General features: G+C 39.6%; 1 long non-coding RNA gene across 1 annotated transcript; it reads right to left on the reverse strand.

Annotated features, from left to right (window-relative positions):
* Positions 1-257: 257 nt before the first annotated feature.
* On the reverse strand, positions 258-6,222 carry LOC134486723 (uncharacterized). The gene is made up of 2 exons (XR_010066095.1): positions 2,289-6,222; positions 258-493 (listed from the first exon to the last, which is right to left on the reverse strand). It is a non-coding gene; the product is annotated as an uncharacterized LOC134486723 (long non-coding RNA).
* Positions 6,223-6,425: the final 203 nt, after the last annotated feature.

Below are 6,425 nucleotides of genomic sequence, written 5' to 3' on the forward strand. Positions count from 1 at the left end.
TCTGCCCTTCGTTCAGCAAGACGAGTATCCTGCTAATCCTCACTCCCGCCTTGGGTTAAGCGACTTGTAGCCCCAACTTTTAAAAATATCATCTGTACGCACTGTTCAAATCCATAAGCAATCATGGCTCCACTCATTTTGAAAATGGCCGAGAACCTGTTGTTTTTCTTTACTCTTTCTTTAATATCTTTTCTATACATCCACGCAGAGGATCATTTCTTTTATGGTTAGCATATGAAAGGTACAAACAGCATCACTGAAGTCTGTCTATGTTATATTTATTTCCAGTTTCTACAAACATTTATTGTTTGTCTACTGGCAGAAGACAGAAAGTTGATCAAGAATGTTCCTTCATGCGCCTGTTATTCCCTTAGAGAACAATCTGAGCCAAGCTCCCTGTTTTACTCGGCTCTCAGAGAAGGTGGTTGTTGTGTACGATTCTATTGTGTCTTGATATTTGCTGAGGATCAGGCCACACTTTTGCTTGTACTTCCTGGATAATAAAATGCAAATATGCAATTTACATTTTAAACATATGGTAGGTCATGGTTTAAGAAAAACAAGAACCGAAATTTACATTCTTTTCTCTAGGTAGCTTACAATTCACATTGAAGGGGTAAATGTGTAACAGTGTAGACAGTTCACTGGGCCTTGTTTTTAATCTCTGGCACCAGAGATAATAAGAATAATGCAAACAAATAAAGGGTAAATACATATTGAGAAAAATAAACAAGGATTTTATTTTCCATTTACCAACAGATTGTGGCTTGATCATTGACTTGATAGAAGTAATCAAGGGCTTAGTGGTAAGGCTGGGTAAATGGAAAATTCTTGAGGTATTCTACATTTATCTGTCACTTGGAAAGTGTGCATCTAAGTATTACAATATATGGCCATCCCTGTGATGTTTTTTCCTTCAGTCACAGGAAGGTAAGCCTGGTTTAAGTTTGTCTTACACACTGATCATTGTTGCTTATGAAGAAAAGACACTTTATTTCTTAGAACTAGAAGAGGCAGAAAAGATTCTAACATGCCTAACGTGGACCGGCTTGGTAGGGAATAGGTACTGGTTTCTTCAAGATAAAAGGATGTGATGATATCCTTGTGTTAGATACGAATCCTTTAGCTTGACACACTCTACCCTTAAGTTGTTCGTCAAGCAAAGACATGATGAGGGTGGTTACAAGTCACAAGTTGAGCTTCAGTTTTCCCAAACCGGCTGCCGAGACAACTTGTCTAGGCTCCCCAGGAACAGACACAGCCCACAGAATGTTTGTTTATCCAGACCTTGTCCGTGGTTTACTTCTGAAAATTGCTTCAGCCACATGGGAAGCTAGTTAGACTTGTGGAATTATAATCTTTGACTGCTACGGAACCCAAACAAGTTTGTATAGAATTTGGAACTCGGATTGAAGCTTCCAAAAATGAAGGAAGGTAAGTAAGAGTTTGCATCTAAACCTCTTTGAAATCTACCTTTTCAAACATGGATTCCTACAGCTAAGTCATCTGGTTTTGCGAGATGTAACGGAAAGAAAAAATCTTAGGGAGACAGTGAAAAGAAATTTCCATTCCTCATGTAGCTTACTTGCAAAGCAGAAGTATATTGAAACTTCCCTTGTGTAAGGCCCCCGATTAAAGCAGACCCTCTTAGAAGTGTAGATATTTTTACCATACAGCTGATTTTATAACATAGTTCCATGGCAAACTGAAGTGAAGGTTAATAAATAAATTCCATCTCTGGGAGTCTGCTAGCTATTATATCTGCATTTCTAAATACAAGAAGGGGATAATTGAGACTGATGCTTTCTCTAAAAATGCAGTGCTTTTCCTGTTAAAAATAGACTATAGTCACTAACAGGAGGCAAAGGCATACCCACAGTAGCCTGAAAACCCGCTAAGCAATGCAGAACTTACCTTTTCTAGCACTAACACTCAGTATCTGAAAGCAGATCATTGCTAGGAAGAAGTATTTACCAATATTAAAAGGTCTTGGCCCATCATAGCTAGTGTGAGATTTGGAATATAGCTTTTGTTGCCAAGGTGACAAACACTTATAAATATAACACATCTTCTAATGTGCTTTTAACTTGGTATTTTTATGGCTTTTAAATCAGATACCATTAGCAAATATATTAGGTAATTTAGCTGAAAGACCATTTTCCTCTAACACTTTTTGTTACATTTCCCCAGGTATTTCAGTAAATGTCTGTTGTGACATCCCACTCCTGCCAGGCTTCCAACGTAACGGGATACATAAAGTACAGCTGGTAAAGATTAACATATATTACCTTGCTTTTTTTGTATCGATCACTGAAAAAAAATGTACAGAAGAGAGTTAAATTTGTAGTCTCCTCAAAGAGCAATCATTGTTCCTATTGTTATTTTGGGGTTTATACCCCCTCCCAAATAACAGTCTGGCATGAAAATTCACTACTCGAGGAAAAGGTTTTGGGGACAGCATAATAACTATATATTAACACTTCCCCCAACCTCCACACCTAAATGCTTTCCTTTAAATATCAAAAAGAGAAAGCTAGGAAGAAAATAATTACAATAGACCATTTAGAGCACTGGTATTTCCACAAGTCTAAGTTTATTGTTCCAAACAATAAGCCCAACAACCCAGGCAGGAAAAGAATTAGCTGTAAATGCATTCAGTGAATTTTCTTACAGGAAAGCCTGTGAGGTGGACATGTTTGTCACAGCAAAGGTAAAAACCAGATGAGACAGAGTTAAAGTCTAAATTCACACTTCTTATTTTATCATAAATTCTTCTTTAAAGACTTCCTTCCTCTGAATTTCATTCATTCATCTCACAGCTGTTTAAGAAGTACCAACTGGCACGGCGGATACGAAATTGAGCAAGTCCCAGGTCTCAAGAATAATATATCAGGGAAGATCTGGGACTACAAATGGACAGCCCAAGGAGCAAGTGCCGAGGAAAAGACTACACCCAAAGTTCAGGAAAGAGGCCCTGAAAGGAAGAGAATCAAGATAAGGATGGGGAAAGACGCTTCATTTAGATAGCAAACCCCGACTTTATATATGGCTAATTGAGGATTGCTATTTCCTTACTGCGTGATTTTGCATGCCTCTCTGTGTCCCAGTTACCTATCTTCTAATTAATGATCCTTGCCTCCTGCATAGCTCACGCAGGACTGGTGACAGGGATGGCGGGATCTGGGAAGTGCAGATAATTGAATTCTTTGAGAAAGAAATATACTATGAAAACATCCAGCATCCTTATTATCCCGAGTAGTAACATTTAGATAATTGCTGTATAAATGCTGCACCTCTGTGAGCGTGTGGTTTGCTTTTTTATAGGCAGACAAGTGCTAATGTTGATTTTCTCTAATAACTTTGGAAGTAATTTTAATCCTACATTATAGAACATAATAATCTTTAGAGCAGGTTAAATCCCTTTGTATTTGAGTAGATTTTGCTATTTACCAAGGTCTTAGGCAATTTCACCACAATTACAAAAAGCAGCACCCAGCAGGCTCTGCTTTCTCATTGAGAATCTGGAACACAGTTTTGTAGACAGGGCAACAACTTCTGCACAACAAACAGCGTTTGCTCTGTGTGTGTGTGTGTGTGTGTGTGTGTGTGTGTGTGTGTGTGTGTGTGTGTGTGATGGAGCCTGGGGCTTGCCAGTGAGAGCTGGGAACGAGCTGAGACTAGCTAGCATACCTGAGACTAGTTACACCGTGGCGCCTGAATTCTTCTCTCAGACTGCTGGCTGGCCCCTCTGTTCCTCCTCCTCCTTTTCATGGTCTCTCTAACTCTAGCCCTTACTGTCTTTCTTCCTCCTGCTGAGGCCTTCATGATTCCCGAGGCCTGAGAGTCTAGCCTACTCCTGCTGCCAGACATTCCAAGGCTGTCTGGCTGAGGAAGGGAGCCCACACTAGTCTGGTCAGGCCATGAAGTCAGAGAGAAAAATGGCCCTCAGTTTTCTTATCTGTTTCATCTTTCCTTTCTCCTATTCATTTTTTCCCCCTTCTTATTCTTAGTTTTCTTGCTGGAGATTAGCCGAGCATTGTCATGGCAACCAGGGAAAGTGACAGTTTTGAGGAAGATTGGCTTGTAGGCCCTGAAACTTGCCTCAGGCGTTGTCAACAAGACATTGTCTATCAACTTGACCAGGGGTTTGCCAAAGTGCCAAGCATTCCCTAATAAAGAACAGCCTGTTGAAGGAGCTTGTGGGAATCCCTCCTTTCCTCAGATGAGGCTGCTCACAGAGGTGCCTTCAGGAGATGCTGAAGGCAGACAGGTTGCACTCCGGGATTTAAGACCATACGGAAATTTTTTTTTCTGTTGTTTTGTTTTTTCAGTTTAATCTGGCTTTCCATGATTTAAGGTAATTTCCCCAAAGGTTGTCACTGGGATTGGACACATTTAGTATAGTGAATCAAGATGAAATAAAACTATGCCGGTATCAAACAAGCACGGGAAAATCAAAGACCCCCAAGGTCCCTGGTGGTCCGGTACTTTGAAAAAGATGAAAGCTTTGCATCCTCAATGAAAAGACTAGTGATATTTGTCCTGAGAGACTCTTGGTAACATATTTTTCGACTTGGCCCACTGACAGAAGAGAGCAATTACTTATGGTTATACTTTTTTAAAAATTTGACAAAGATCTCAATCACGGTGGATTAGGTACATTTAATATCTCAATTAATAATCCTTCTACAATAGTAACACGTCAACTTTGGTTCACAAAATCCACCCCGGTTGATAGTCATCCCGGAAATGTCTTTCATGCCTCCATATTAAATTTAATCTGCCCCCTGCTTTATAAGACTTTGTATTCCTGTGTTGGAAAAAAATATGCTTATTTTATTATTCCAACTTAACAGCTTGCTTAGCAAAGTTGATAGGTAGGAGTTTAGGAGATATTCAGTGAATACCTACTTTGTATATTTACAAAAGCAGCAGCTATAAGGGAGTTACCCGACGGCAGCCAATTTTTTTTTCTTGGTCCCACTGTTCTCCTGTTGGTTTTCCATTCATTCAGCAGATTTATCTGTCATGAAGAATTTAAGTTTCATATTTTCTTCTGTCAGTTGTGAAAAGGCCTGTCAGCCGGGGCTTACACTACCGTTTGCCAAAAGGCCTATAGCACACAATGACAATACAATCTTATATTTGTGTTCCCAGTCTCCAGATAATCCTCCACTTTCTTCCTGTGCAGCCCAGTGATGATCAGGCTTAAGTTGCATATTCTGCTTTTAGCCAGATTCTGCTGATAAATGCTATCAGCAAGACTGAAATGAGACATCTCAGGCCTAGCTCTTATTACGAGTATAGAATATGCCTTGGCCATTTTGTGTGCTATACAGAGGCATTATTCGTATGAAACTTTAGTTTGTGGGAACAAAACAAAAGGACGGCTAATGGTAGGACTTTTATCTGCATTAGCTCAGTGCTCCGAGATCTTTTATCCACATACATGGAAATTCAGATCTCTTCATATGCCTTATATCAACATTCCACGAAGATGTGCCTGAGAAACCAAACTAAATTATTTCTTGCGAGGATGTAGTTTTTAAGAAACTAAAATGTACTCTCATCATTAGTTATCAATATCTTCACATAGGAGACACTTTGTTCTTGACATTTACAAGCGATCGAGAGTGATTTACATTTCCCCCTCCACATGCAGCAGATACCACATTTCCTTACATGGAAATTGTGTAACTATCGGAGGCTGTAAACCCCTCCTCTTATAACGCACTGGGATTTGCAGCAAACTTCGAAGGCTTGCTGTGTTAGCAAGATGCATCCTTGCCTCAGCCAAGGAGAGGAAGGGGTTATCCCAGCTCCTGGAACAAAAGCTGGCAGCCTGACACCAAAATAACATCCCAGTGAAAAGCGAAATTGCTTCTAAGGCAAAATTGCCTCATTTGAAAATTGTAGTGATACTGAGAACAATTATGTCACTTAAACTTTCACAATTTTGTTTTTATCAATCAATTATAAGGCTATCATGTGGTTTAAATGCAATTATTTAATAAGGGCATTTGTAACAGTCCAACATAATCAGTTACACTTCGGGCAAGTTCTTCTCTGAGGCGTTTTTTATTTTTTTATTTATTTTTTGTTAGTGTCTAAGAATTTCCTATGGTAAAAATACTTGTTGAAGAAGCCAAATAAAATCGTTGTTTTTCAGAATTGTTCCCTTCGTACTCCACAGTAAATCATTTTCCCCAGCTGCAAATTGAATTTCAGAATCTTTCCCCCACCCCCAACACCTACACACCCCTACCCACCCTTACTCACCCCTACCCACCCCCACCCTTAGAAACTGAGCTTACAACTAGAAACACATGAAGGGGCAACTTGTTGCTAACTGTCAGGGAAGTGAAGACTGGTTCTTCAGGCGTCATAGTAACTTTGAGTGTGGTTTCAGCTAAGACAGCTCTGAA

Source organism: Rattus norvegicus, chromosome 4 (assembly GCF_036323735.1).
Source record: "Rattus norvegicus strain BN/NHsdMcwi chromosome 4, GRCr8, whole genome shotgun sequence".
Lineage (NCBI taxonomy): Eukaryota > Metazoa > Chordata > Mammalia > Rodentia > Muridae > Rattus > Rattus norvegicus.